Here is a 15,135-nt window from a genome sequence, read left to right on the forward strand (position 1 = left end):
ACTGTGGTCAGAGGACATTGCCCGGCTACATCTGCTCTGGGATTTACTGAGGTTTCCTTCAGGCCTAGATATGCAATCAGTTCTTATAAGTGTCCCACAGGGCACTTGAAAATCGTTTGATACAAATCCATTAGAACGTGCTATTGATTATCCTCTTTAGGTCTCTACATCCTCACCTTGTTTTACTTATCCGCTAATGTGATCCTGTCTCCTTGCACACCCATAGGCTTTCTTACTTTCAGTGACTCTGATTCTATTTGGCACAAAGGTGTTTACAGCCATTCGATCTTCACTGTGGGTTGTCACCATTGTCTTTATAAGGTGCCCATCTCTGTCTCCTTCAGTGCTTTTTGCCTTGAGTACAGCCTTGTCTGATGTAACCATCACACCCCTCATTTCTCTCTTCTCTCCTTTACCATTTTTTATTGTGTCCAATTTACCTGTAGGGAAATGCACAGGTCTTAAGTGTCACATGTGGATGAGTTTTGGCAAATGCACACACCCCGTAACCACACCTCTATCAGGATGTGAGTCATTCTGTCACCCTTTGGAGGTCCCTCGTGTCCCTTCCCAGCTAATCCCACCCTCCCCCAAGCAACCTCTGCTCTGATTTCCACCATTAGTTTGCCTGGTTTAGAACTTCCTGCACAGGAGCTCTTACCACAGCTTCTCTTTTGTGTCTGGCTTCTTTTCCGCACAATGTGATGTTCTTGGGCTCGTCCACGCTGCTGCATGTCGGCAGCCTCTCTAGGGCTCGTAGCCTTTCATTACATGAACGCACGCAGTTTGCTTACCTGCCCTCCTGTGGAGGGACTCCTGGGGCGTTTCAGTTTGGGCTACGATGAACAAAGTTCCCGTGAACTCCGTGTGCAAGTGTTTGTTGGACATGTTTTCAGTTCTCTTGGGCAAATGCTGAGCAGTGGGGCACTGCGGTCCAGGGCGGGCGTCTTCTTACTTCATAAAAACTGCCAGCCATTTCTCAAAAGCCTGCACCATTTTACACTTCCACCAACAACACAGGAGAATTTCAGTTGCCCTACATATTTGGGAACATTTGGTGTTTCTTTTTCTTTGAGCCATTCTGGTGGGTGTGAAGTGGTATTTGGTCATTAAGCATTTCCTTAATGACTAAAGGAGTCGAGCGCTTTTCATGTGCTTGCTGGATCTTCGTGTATCTGATGTTGTGAAGCGTCTGTTCACGTCTTTTGCCCATTTATTAAAATTGAGTTGCTTGTCTTTTTATCATGGGGTCACTGAGTTCCTATATGTTCTGGATGCGAGTCCTTCATCCACTCTCTGCAGATCATGACTATTTTCCTTCCAGTCTTTGGATTTCACTCTCAATCTTGCGAGAGTAATGTGAACTTGATTTTAAAGAACAAGTTTGTTTCGTCTGGACAGAGAGTAGGGTGGGCAGGTGCATGAGGGCCCCACCGGTGTGATGGAATGGTGACTTCTGTCTGGCTGGAGGGGCAAGAGCCCATGGGATAACTCGAGTGAGGGTGGGCTGGCAAGGCCACAGGGTTTCAGCTGGAAAACCTCAGGTCTCATTTTCCAACACCCACTTTGTGACTGATTTTGAATTTCCAGTGGTAGTTCTGTACAGCTGTTCCCTAGGAATTTGCACTTTTTTTTAGTGTTTCAACCAGTTGAACATAACATTTACCTGTGAGCATAGAGCTGCAGGGCCAGCATGAAGCCATCTCAACAAGGGCACGGACAGAGCCCCTCACTTTATCCATCTCTAGGGACCCCCTGACCCCCAGCTGCCCTGCACACCCGCATGTACTCGAAATGGGGACGCACCCTTTGTCTGGGTGCCAGGACCAAAGGCAGATACAAGCCCGCCGCCTGCCTGACAGTCCCACCCCACACCTCCCCAACCAGCTCCACGGCATCACAGAGGTGGTGAACATGTGGGTTCCGTAACTGGTGGATACCTCAGCCCTCCGGGTGGAAGTCGGCACCTAATGTGACCCAGAACCAGGCAAGGAAAGGGTTGCTGAGATCTGATCAGTAGCTAACACGGTCTGTCAAATGTTTTCCAGATAAGGAGAAAACTAAATGTGCTGTTTTTTCAGAAGTTGACGTCCCCATTTTTGCAGGTATTGCCACCTTATAGTGAAACTTACATGGTTGCAGCAAGACCCCTGCAGATTGCTTCAGCTCCAAGTGTCCAAAAGTCACCATGGATCTATTACATAACGACACGTTCCACTGAACTCATTGTATAATGGCACCTTGAACTCATTGCATAACGGCATGTTACACTGAACTGCTTATGTAATGGCCTGCACATGTGCCCTAATTGGGCCCAGTTGTTACACAGTTGTAACACATTCTCTGCACTCTGGTGTATAAAGTCTCCACCTGCACTAGGCTCTGGGGACACTGCTTTGGGAACTATCCCCAGGGTTCCCCACTGCTTGTGCAAGCAATAAACCTTTTCTTTACCTGCTTCTGCCTTGGTTGTGCTTTTCGGCTCCACACTCACCAAGAGATGCACCCATTGAATTTGGTTACACTACGAAACCACCAACACTGGATTCAAGATGGCAGCTCTTTTGGAAACTTGCAGGAAGGCAACTGAGGGGGGTCCTCCCTCCTGGCCATGCCCTGGTGGGGGGACGGGGCTCACTTCCTTCACCCCCACCTACTGGGACCCAAGGACTTGCCCACCCCAGGAGTTTGATGGTAGTGAGGGTGGGTTGATGGTGTTTCCCTTCCTGCTCTGTTCTGAGGGTGAGGATGAGGCAGAAGGTCAGGAAAAGGATGCCAGGAAAGGTCCCCATTGTGCACAATACCATAAGGTAAGGGGAACCTTCTAGAATGGCAGCTTTCCTCTTACCCTCCTTGTGAGATAACGGAATGTACATATTGGTCTCTGCTCCCAGTTCTGGGCACAGGGCTCCTAAAACTCTTGTTGAGTGAGGAGAGCACTCGGAGATTTTGTTCTATTGATGTGACTCTGGGTGGGCTCCTGGATGCTCCTGGACGGGAGCTGGTCACCAGAAGGACCAGTCCAGGATTAGAAGCTTGGAATTCTCAGCTCCACCTCCATCCTCCATTAATGATCAATCACGCCCACCAGGACCTTGCATAAAATCCCGACTGTAGGGGTTTGGGGAACTTCCAGACTGGCGGTCAGGGGGAGCTGCGGGGAGGGTGGCATTCTCAGAGAGCCCTCAGAAGCTCCGCACCCCTTCCCACATGCCTTGCCCCATACGTCTCTGCCATCTGGATGGTCATCCGTGTCCTTTATCATATCCTTTTGTAATAAACCGGTAAACAAGAAGTAAACTGTTTTCCTGAGCTCTGTGAGCCACTCTTTCAAGTTAATTGAAACCGAGAAGAGGGTCGTGGGGCATCTGATTTAGAGCCCGTCAGTCAGAAGCACAGGTGACAACCTGGAATAGGCTTGGCATCTGAAGTGGGAGCATCTTGTGAAACTGAGCCCTTAACCTCCAAGTAGACAGTCAGAACAGAGTTAGATTGTGGGACCCCCAGCTGGTGTTGCAGAATTGCTTGGTGTGTGGGGGGAAACCCCCACACGTCTGGTGTCAGAAGTGTGAGTGTGGTGGTGTGTGACAGTAAAAGAGACACACAGGAGGACAGGTTTCTCCCAGCTCACTCTGACAGCAGGATTTAGTGAAGGAAGCAGCCAGTCAGAAATGTCGTCCATGAAAAATATTCTGCAAACAGGAGATCTGCTGGCGAGCTCCTATATTGGGGATTCAGAAGGCCTGTGGGGCTCAGTGTGTTCTCAGCCCTTCAGGGGAGAGGGCTCTGGGGTCATGGTCTGGCTCTTTAGGCAGAAATGTCTGTGGGTAGAAGGATGACTCTTCCAGGAGACCTTGCAGGACGGGACCCGCGTTCTCAAAGGACCAGCCTTCTGATCGAGTTCCCCCATAAAGAAGTCACAGGCCAGACTGTAGGGCAGGACCCCAGCATTTGAGCAGTTTTGGAGCAAACACTTTGGTCTTGCCGAGCCTGGGCTTCTTCACCTTGCCGTGGGCTCCAGGGCTCCTGCGGGAATTAAGCCGAGAGAATCACCCAGCAAGTGGGGGCATGCTGGAGTCAGCCCCTGCGAGCCAGGCAGACAGGCCCTGCACAGGTGAACAGTAAGATCGAGTTTCTAAGTATGCAAAGCTGAGTGAGGCCCAGATGATGTGGCCTCTCCCCAGACCTGGCCTGATGCTCCCCAGGCAACCCCCAGGGCTCAGGAGTCTCCGGGCCCAGCCCTAGGGCGGCACTCTTCGTGTCCTTCAGCCACTGGCTTTTTTAGGAGACCCTAAAAGGTTACCTGTGTGTTCAATTCTCCTAAAACATGCTGCCAGATGGACAGACATGTGTCCAGGGCGTGAACTGCAGTGTCCTGCCCTCAAGGACATCCTGGCTCCCAGGCCAGTGGTCACCAATCCTGAGCCTGCTGGCCGCTCGCCAGTCTCACCCTCTGCATGTCCATCGTCCATCGTCCTTCAGTGGCTGAGATGCCTCCTCCCCCTCGGGGTGACACTAGGGGGCAGGCTTTCTGAACCTGAGGACTGGTGAGGAAAGGAAAGCTCTCTTGGGCCCCAGTGCTCACCTAGATTAATTTTTATAACCCTGATGCTTAAAGATGCACAAACGTAAAACAAGGTATAAATCCCTTATATTTACCCAGATATAAAACCAAAGCAAATTTACAATTTCACTACAAATAAACCAGAAAACCCAGAGACTTTGAGTTAGCAGCACTCGTTCAATTAATTTGCCAAAACCACATTGCTGTCCACAGTGTCCAGATGGGGCCCAGGGGAAGGCTCCCCAGAGCCCGGCAGCCCCTGCAGTGTGAGCCACCCACCCCACTGTGCACTATTCCTTGGGGGAGATCCTTCCTGCACAGGCCAAGGTCTGTGCTTCAGCAGGCGGGAAGGTGCAATTTTGTCCACTCTGCCTTCTCTGCCTGGGCTGCAGATTTAAATGAGCATGTCTGGCATGGACAGGGGGACAGCCCAGACCGTCCCGCTCTGTCGGTTCAGGTTGGTCAGGTTGTCCCTGCGATGAAGACACTGCATTCAAGTGTTTGGACTGGAACTGAGGGCCTCTAAGCATGTGTGGGGCCACAGGGTCAGCAGACCCCAGTGGAAGGAACTCTGCTCGGTTGAACCAGCTGGGGTGAGCCCACTCAGTGGGGAACCCAGACCCCAACCTCAGACTCCAACCTCCCGAGGACGTTCATCAGAGGGGAAGGGGCTGAGCACGTGGAGAGTGGAGTGTGGGGAGCAAACCCAGGCTCAGGAGGGGATGTTGTGGAGGGACTCTGCTCCTTTGTCCCCTTCCGCCCATGTCTCTGGCTGGTTGTTGCTCACACCGCTGACCCTGTGCGGCCACTCATCCCTGCTGGGGGTGGCTCAGTGGCAGGAGAGACTGTCCCCCTGGCCTTCCCTCTTCACTCACTCGGAGTGCGGGCAGTCACAGGGCACAAGATGTGCTTCTTTCTCTACTGCCCCCGCAGGTGTGGACATCACCGAAGTACCCCCATGAGAACAGCAGAGGCTGAATCCTCGAGTGCACTGGAGCAGGGGATCCCCATCACTTGAGTTTGGCAGAGACCCAAAGGCGGGCAGAAGAGTGGAGATTCATAGCGGAAAGGGGGGCTCAGAGGTGCCCTGATGGGGGCTGGGGGCCCAGGAGGCTGGGGCGGGATCTAGAAGTGAGGCATCCTGTGATGGGTTCAGGGAGCATTTTGACTTTCTCAAGTGGGTCCTGAGTTGGAAGGGGAAGCCATAACCAGGGAAGCTGGTGGTCAATGACCAGGTGCTGGCAGGTCTGGGCTCGTCCCTGCAGGTTGTGTGTCAGGGTTTTTTGTTGTCAGGGATAGTCTGTCTGTTGTCCACCGTGTGTCCAACCTCTCAGAGTTTCTGAGGGTCCCCTGGGGATTTCCTCCCTTAGACCACATGGAGCCCATGGGTTCCCTTTAACAAATCTGCCCCGCTGCCTTGGAGCCTAATTCCTAATTGCTGGCTTGTGCCTCAGGGCACAGGCTGTGTCTCCAGGAGACTTACCCTCCCTTCCTCTGGCCCTCCTGCCCCTCCCTTCCTCTAATGGACATTGGGCAACCCTGGAACCCTGTTACCCTATGCTTGGCCCTGACCACTGACAGCCAGAATGGCACAGATGCTCCCAGCTGTGAGGTCTCAGCAGCCAGACCTGGAGGGCAGGGCACTCCGGGAGTTACCGGGCTCCATGAAGCAGTGTGACCTGGGCAGGGAGGGAAAGGGGCATGCGTGGCGTCCTGCGTCTCGGCTGTCCCATGGGGACAGTCTGGTTCCAGGGCCCTCTGCTTTCCTTCTCCAGGAGGCGTGGATGCCACCCTCCATCCAGGTTAATCCATGTCCCTGGAAGACCCTCTGGAAGCTGGTGATTTCCCAACTGGGGCCCTAGCCCAGCTCTGACTGGGCCTTCTTTGCTAGTTTTGGGGTCATTTTATTCAGTTTTAGGGACTGTAGATTTTTTTCCACTGCACACACACTTCTTTCCTTGCAACATCATCCATCGCCCCCAGCCCTACTCTCTGGGCACATAGGGCCCCTCCCTGTCCCACTTTAGAGGCGTTGTCACTCTCACTGCCCCCAGGGCTGTGGTCCCCGTCACACACCTTGGTTCTGTCCCTGTGTCCAGACCAGCCCTGGAGGGTGGGGACGGTTCCCCGCCCACCTCAGCATGACACCCAGCTCCGCTCAGTAGGGGCGGGGTGGCCAGCAGGCACCGTGTGGACCCTCCTGCTCCCTGTCTGGAGTCTGAATGCCCTTCAGCGCCTGTTCCAGAGGGTGTCCAGGAGCACGTCCCTGTGTGAGCACGCGCCCCTCCATCCTGCGGCTCATCTCACCACTGCGGCGACCACCGAGCGCGTCAGCAGTTGGTCCACTGATGTCCCACAGCCACCGCAGACCCACCACAGACCCACCGTAGACCCGCCGCAGGAAGGCCACCCTGGGAGTGAGAAGGAAGATGGTCTCTGACTTGTTGTGACTCCCGGAGGGCTGGGCAAGCCCCGCTTGCCCAGGCCTGAATTCTGCACTTAAACGTCCCCTTCCCCGAGGCACAGAGAGGACAGACCGTGGCCAGGTGAGAGGCAGGATGCCGGCTTGTGTGCTGCACCTGGTGGGGGGCTCCCTGTGCTCAAGGACCTTAGAGCTGAGGTAGGCTCAGGGGGTCTGGTGGTCGGGCAGGGTGGCTGAGCAGGTCCTTCTTTTGCAGGCAGTGGGCAGCTCAGTGAGCAGAGAGGGACAGGGAGGTGGCAACACCTAGAGAAGCGACCGGCGGGGACTGTTCTTCCAGTAGAGCGGGCACTGACAGCGCCAGCGTGAGTCGGCGGGGGTTTCTATCTCTGTTTAAACCAGGAGACTACACAGGGTACCTGGTGGGAAGAGAGGCCCCCGCTGCTCTGACAGCCTGACCCTGGGAGTGGGAATTCCAGATAATCTGGAAAGTTCTAGGGGCGCTGGGAGCAGCCCTGCAGTGTGAACTGGGGTGGGTGGGGATGACAGTAGCCCCTCACTCAGAGATGGGCCCTCCTGACTCAGAGCGGAGGGTGTGGATGGAGGCACCAGAGGCCAGGCGCCGTGCCTGCCCCTCCCATGTCCCTGTGTCCTGGCGGGGAGCGGAGGGTGAGCGCCCCCACGGGCCACAGTGTGGAGCCTTGGGCACCCACGTCCTTTCGCAGCCCCTGTTGGAGGACACAGCTCCCTTAATTCTAGCCTAGCTCCGAAGGTGCCTGGCACTCAGGCCGCCCGCTCCCCTGACCCCATCCTCAAAACCTTGGAGAGTCCTTCCAGTGGATTAGAAGAATTTTATTAGGAAAAAAGTGCATTAAGGGGGAAAAGTCATGGAAAAAGTCACTCTTCCTTAGGAAATTCTAATTCTTACTTAAAGTTCTCTGCTCTGAGGAAGGAAGAGGAATAGGCAGGGCGGTTCTAGCAAGTTTTCTGCGTCTGTGGTGATCGACCCCCTCCCCTCGCCTCCCTGGGGGCCCTCAGGTGGCACCCTGGCCCCACCTGACAGGCAGGGGTGGCTGGGGACTTGCGTCTCCGTGCCCACCTCATCCGCAGTCATCTGTGCTGGAAGACGGAGGGGTGATGGTGGAGGACAAGATGCCAGTACATTCCAGAACAACAGAAACACCTCTGGGCACTGCAGTGACCAGGGACAGGCTCCGCCCCAGCCGTGGGGGTGACTGGCCAGCACCGCCTCCCACGGGGGAGACCCTTCTAACTGGAGCACGGTGGCAGTCTTCTCTGGGCTGGGAACTGGACATCCCAGTCCCCTGTAGGAGCCCCAGGCATTGAGGGAGGCTTGTCCCCACACGACTGTCCCCTGCCTGACCGTGATTAAAACCATGCACTCTAAAGGGAGATGGAAACGTGGCCCTGCCTCTGCGAGAAACGACCACGTGTCCACAAAGAAGGCCCCGTCCACCCAGGACAACCACTGACAAAGAGACCAGCGTGTGGAAGCCACCAGAGGCTGGGGACTGGGAGAGAGGCCTGTCAGGACCCTTGTCCCCCCTGGATTCATGCAAGGTTCCCACAGTCGGGGGTCAAACTCACTGGCTTCCTGGGCGTCTCGGGCTGACCCGCTGAGAGAGCCTTTCTGTCTGGCCGAGTCAGAACCCGAATTCTGGGTAAAAGTGGAGGATTGAAAACACAAGCGCTCCCTCCCTCATTCCTTGACCCTGCTGGGGGGACGGTGTGGGGTGGCAAAGCCAGACCCTACTGCCATGATGGGAACCAGTGGCCTCCTCATTTTCAATTTGTATAATTTCTCTGGGATTGTGCCTTCCCTATGAAAGTTCCCGACCCCCTAGTTCTGCCCGGAAACTCGGGGTCGGGGGAGGTAGTGAGGGTCAGGGGCCCGGGCCTGGGGCGGGGGCAGGGGCTGGGGCTGCGTCCAGAATGGAGACACCAAGTCCACTCCATTGAGACGTCTCTCCGTGTCTGCCCCCTCGAGTGGGCTCAGCCCCCGGGACACACACCTGGAGGGAGGGAGTTGGGAGCAGCCTCCCCTGCCCCAGGCCCGGCTCACCCTGGTCCTGTGCCCGCCTTTCAGGGCAGAAGTGCTGTGTGGCCAGGGAACTGGCATTGCCTTGTCACTGGGAGATGGACGGGGCCCGGGCTCTGTGAATTTTGGGAGTTGGTGCACGCTGGGCCTCCTGCAGCCTCTGCTGGAGCTCAGCTTTTCCCCGAGACTTCGGGTTCAGGGTTTGGAGCACAGAAGGAGAAGGCGGGTCCCCTCAGTTCCCACGGGGCTGTCAGGCCCTGAAATCAGGGCAGGCAGTGCCTATTATCTGGGCCCAGGTCTTGAGGTCAGTCTCTCAGCTCCAGGTCAGCACAACCGTGCGCCTTCTGTGTACAGTTTGACAAACGAGTCACAGGCAGGTTAGCAGACGGCCCCAGCTCTCAGGTGAGAGGCACATCTGGCTCCCAGAGGCCCAGGACCAATCCTGGGACATCAGCCTTGAAGAAAAGGGTTTCTGGGTGCTCACCAACATCTCCCACAAAACCAGGAGACACGGCCACAGGCTGGGCGCCCCCCAGTGCTGCAGGGTCTGGTGGGGCCAGGGAGACCCCTGGAGGCTGCGGCCTCGGTTCTCAAAGAGGAGGATGTCCCAGGCCTCCTGTCCCACCGCCTGGCTGGCCCCAGTGGCTGCAGTAACGGACCAGGGGCCTCTGGTTTTGCCTTCTCCTGAAGACAAACGACGCTGCTGGCCGAGAGGGGTGTGACCCCTGATGGCCTCCTGGAGAGACTTCTGTCAGAGCCTCCGCATCCAGCTCGACTCGACCCTGACTTCCAGAGCCTTTGGGCTCTGTCCCTCAGCTCCCCATGCTCTCTGTCCCGCGTTTACCACCCCTCACTGTCCCCTGGGCAGCCTGAGGGAGGGAGAGAGCACCTATGTTTCCAGCCTTCGGTCTTTATCCTGAGTTAGAGGTGGCTGACTTAGCAAAAATAAACATACAAGAAAAGGACTCCAGTTAAATTTGAATTTCAGATAAAAAATTAATTTTTAGTATAAATATTTCCCGGTAAAATACTGTACTGATCCAACTAATGCATGACTCATACTTACACTACAAAAATTATTTGTTGTTTCCCTGACATTCAAATTTAACGAGACGTCTTATATTTTATCTGGTAACGCTACCCAGAATCTTCGGCCCAAGAATTTTACATGCAGCCAAACTACCTTTCAACATGCCTGCAAGAAAGCAGTAAATGTGGTTCTCAAGAGTCCTTCCTGAAGACACTGTGGGATGACAAACCTCTGCCACCAGAGACCACACAGAGACACGAAGAGGCGTCGGGTGCGTGGCTGCATATGAGGGGTCTCTGGGTGCTGGGGCTGTAGGTCAGAGATCAGGACTAATAAGACAGCAGAGAAATGACTTCAGTAAAATAGTTATGCAGTGGGGAGAGCAGGTGGAAAACTGGTTTTTTAAAAAAGCATTTAAAATTGACTTTTCAAGTAATAAAAATACGAGTATATTTAAATGTGTAGGAGAGACCCTGGACAAATTAAGAAATATATTTCCATCAATTAAATTCGGCTGGAGGATGGGGAGGGAGGAGGGGAGGGAAGGAAAGCCTGGCACTTTCCTGTTATGCTGGTGGGTGGCCGGGAGTTAGAGTGGAAGAGAGACCACAGCACTGTGGTCACACGGGAACCACAGGGGACCCTCTGTGGAGGCACGTCCTCCACAGCTTCAGAGGGACAGATTCCCCAGCCAAAGCACAGACGTCTCAGATCATTCGGTAAGAGAAAAAGACGAAAAACAATATAGACAGAAAACTTCACATAAAAATTTAAAAATATCAATAAATACAAAATGTAAATTAAAAAAACAAATAAACATAAATATGTAAAATATAGCCAGACTAATGTAACGTCAATAAATGTAAGTGGCTAAACCCACCTGTTGAATGAAAGATTCACATTAGAGCACAAAACAAACCTAGTTATTTGCTGTTAAAAGAGACACACAATTAAGTGACTCAGAAAGATTGAACATAAAGGAATAGGCAAAGAACTAAGAAAAAATGCAAAAGAGAGACACAGAGACAGAGAGACAAGAGACAGAGAGAAGAAAAAGAAAAGAGAAGCAGACACTGCATCCTTTAACCTTGGCAGACAACGTTGAAATCAAATAAGAAAGCATCGGTCTAAAAAAAAGTAGAAAAATATTAATAAGGAGAGATTTTAATTCTGTCTCTGTTAATGATGGATCAAGTAGACAAACATAAAATTTTATATATTACTAAGAGAACTCCAATTGAGAGATATATGTATCTATCTCTCATGCCGAAAATAGAGAATAGCCCTTTTCTTTCAAGTGCTCTTGGAACGTTCAATTATTGATCACAAATTAGGTCACCAAAAACCCTCAACATAGTCCCCAATGTAGAAATCATACAGACAACAGTGTCTGATCATAAGAAAAAAATTAGCCCTTACAACACAACTGGAAATGAAACAGGCCTACTAACTGAACAAAAACGCCAGTGTCTTAAACAACTCTTAGATTTCTTCAAGCAGAAATCACAACTTAAATTTATTAAATGGAGTTTCTCAAAAATAACCAGAGAGAAAGTCATACACATCACTGCCAAAGACAGTGCTCAGAGGGAAACAGGCACCTACAATTATAGGCCAAACATAATATTACCCATCAGCTCAAGATGTGGAAAAGAATGACATTAACCTAAGAAAGTACCAGGGAGAAATTCAGAAGGTGACATTAGAACTCAGAGGGCGCAGCGCCCTGACTAATGCACCCAGTACCCGGTTAGCCTGTGCTGATGGAGAAAAGTGGAGAAAGCACACACACACGTAATAAATGAAGGAGGAGAAATCGCACAGAGATTGAAGGCTAAAAATCCTATGAGAAATAAAACTTTGCTTTTATGGGTGTTTGTCTAGGAAAATGTGAAGTATGAACACTCCCCTGGAAGAAAGCAAACCTCTCAATGGACCAATTACCACAGAAGAAATAGTGAGCGTGGAGGAGGAACCATCGCCCCCGAAGCCAGAACAGACAGCCCCACAGGGACAACGTGGACACTTTCGGGAAACGCGGACTCCTTGCTATCGCCAAAGGACTGGAAAAAAGAGCAGAACTGCCACATTCTTGGATAGAAAGACTCAATGTTGCAGAGATATTCACTCCTTTAAACAGAATTAATAATTAATGCTGTTTAAATGGTTCCAGAGTGTAGAAAAAGAAGAAAAGCTTCCAAATTATATGTATGAAGGCAGAACAACATTGAAATTCAATTTTGAGAAAGGTAGTGCAAAAATGAAAACTGCAAACCAATGTTGCCTATGAATATCAACGTAAAAATCTTAAGTAAATAAAATATTAGTCAGTAGAATCTAGCAGCACGTGAAAAAGAACGCTCTTCCAAGGCCAGGTGGGGTCATCCTAGGAAGTGAATGATAGTTTAACACTAAAAATTATTCTTCTAAATCAGTATGTTACAAGCTTAAATGGAAAAACATATGATTATTTCCATAGGTGCCTAAAAGGCATTTGATGAAATCCAGCATCTATTCTTGAATAAAAACCCTAAATCAGAAAGAAATGATGGGGCTGGCCCCGTGGCTGAGTGGTTAAGTTCGTGCGCTCTGCTGTGGCGGCCCAGGGTTTCACTGGTTCGGATCCTGGGAGCAGACATGGCACCGCTCATCAGGCCATGCTGAGGCAGCGTCCCACATGCCACAGCTAGAAGGACCTGCAACTAAGATATACAGCTATGTACTGGGGGGATTTGGGGAGACAAAGCAGAAAAAAAAAAAAAAGAAAGAAATGAGCATTTTTCAAGTCCTGCTTAATGGGAACATACGGTCATTTTCATGAAGTCAGAAACAAGACAAAGTTGTTTGATATCACTTTGACACCAGTTGATAAGAGAAAGGAATCAGAGGCATAAACATGAGAAAAGAGGTAAAATTACTATAATTTCAGGATGGTGTGGGTGTACACCTGGACACTCCAGGGACACTACTACAAACAAGAGGATTCCATAAGGCCACTGCAAATTGACTGTAACAATACAGAGACTTCCTGTAAAAACATGGCCAGTTGGAAGAAGAACGGGACGATGATCCCATCTACAATAACAACTACAGCTTAGACAAAATGCCGGGAACAAACCTAACAAGAAATAGCCAATATATTCCCAAAGAAAACTTTAAATGCTATTGAAGATCAGAGAAGAAGACTGGAAAAAATAGAAAGAACTGTCATATTCTTGGATAGAAACACACAGTATAACAAAGATATTAATTCTCTCTAAATTAACCTATAAGTTTAGGGTATAAATTATAAGTGATTCCAATAGTAATACCAATAGGGAGGGGAGAGTGTATGTGTGCTTAGGAACTGACCAAGCTCATTCTAAGTCTTATTTTGAGAAACAAATATACATGAATTCAAAAAAGCTCTGCAACAAAAGCGAGGCTAGACTAGTCCTACTAGATAATAGACTTTTCCTCAAGGTAGAGGCATGAACAAGCCCCACCATGTTCTGGGGCAGGAAAAGATCCCGTGGAACAGCATGAGTGTCCAGAACGCAGTCAGAACCACCCAGAAACATGGGTTATGAGAAGGCAGCCTGCTCATGAGAGAGTGACAGATGGTGCATGTGACAACTGGGTGGCTCTAGACAGGTAAGCGAATGGAGAGTCAAGTCAGAACCACTTCACTCTCACACGAAATCATCCTAGAGGAATCCACATGTTAAATGCAAAACAAGATGAGGCAAAAAGTTCCCAAAGACAGCAAGAGAATTATACAGATTCCTGGTCTAGGGAATGACTAAGTATGACACAAACCCCGGAGACTCTCAAAGAAAGATTGATTAAATACAGCTACATAAAAGCTTCTAAGTGATAAAAATCTCACGACAAACAAGTAAAAAGACAAATGGAAAACTGAGGGAACATTTCCAATATGTAATACAGATGAAGGGCTGGTTTCCATATTGATCCCTACAAATCAATAGGAAATGCTCCCCAGTCAATAAACCGTGGGCAGAGGACTCGGGCAGAGGAGTCGGGCAGACTGCCCGAAGGGAGGAAGACAATTGCATTTAAGCATAATAATCTCATAATGAGAGAACGTAAATCTGAAGAACAAGACAGCTGTCTTCATCTATTGGTTTGAGACAGAGAAAAAACTTTGACAAGACCCTGGTTTGGGGAAGATGTGAAGAAATGGAAAGTCATGCATTTTTGCTGGGGGGTAAACTGGTAACCTCTGAGGAGGGCAACTTCACAAAATCCACAGAAATTCCATATGCCCCAGAATCCACTCCCCAAAGCTCTGCACACGACTCAGGGTGAGCGACAAACCCTACGATGGCGCACAGGTGGCGCGTGTCTACCCTGCGTCTCTGGCCTGTCTCCAGCCACCCACCCCCTGGAGGGAAATCCCAGAAGGAGGCAGTGGCTCCCGTGGCCTGACAGTCCTGCCTCCGTGGGAGTCAGGTGAGGAAGTCAGAGTTACCTTCGGGGCTTACGCTTATCTAGTTACGATCTAGCGTCTGTCCTGGCACATGCTGATCTAGTTAGGGGATGGCAGAAGGGTCACCTGTGGGGAGAGGAAGCGGCCAGGGGAGGGAGGAGGCGGCCCCACCTCTCCCAGTGAACGCTGTGACTCAAGAACGTAAGTGCTATTTTAAAGAGCCTGTCTGTGTCCAGCACCTCACCCACCTGTGCTGGGAGCACCTGCCTGGACCTCTCACCTGCTGACTCCCCAACACCTGTGGAGGTTCAGAAATGGACACTGAAATGGACGTTGTAACGAGGTGTGAGAGGCACTGAAAGAACAAAGGGCGGGGAGAGGCAGGGCCGGAGCCACTGGGCCTGCAGGCGGGAGGGGTGCCCAGCAGACCGATGGAGAGCAACACCTGGCCCCTCGCTGCCTCCTGCCCTCTCTTCCTGCCAACACCTGCCCGCCGCAGGCTGAGTCCTGCCAGAAATGCAGAGTGAGCCGCTGAAGGCAGAAGGCCCGGTGGGTCTGAGGGCAGACTAAAGACCAGCACAGTCCCCCATCCAGTTAGGACAGGTAACTGAGCACTTCCTGCTCAGGACTTTGG

Source organism: Equus quagga, chromosome 2 (genome assembly GCF_021613505.1).
Source record: "Equus quagga isolate Etosha38 chromosome 2, UCLA_HA_Equagga_1.0, whole genome shotgun sequence".
NCBI lineage: Eukaryota > Metazoa > Chordata > Mammalia > Perissodactyla > Equidae > Equus > Equus quagga.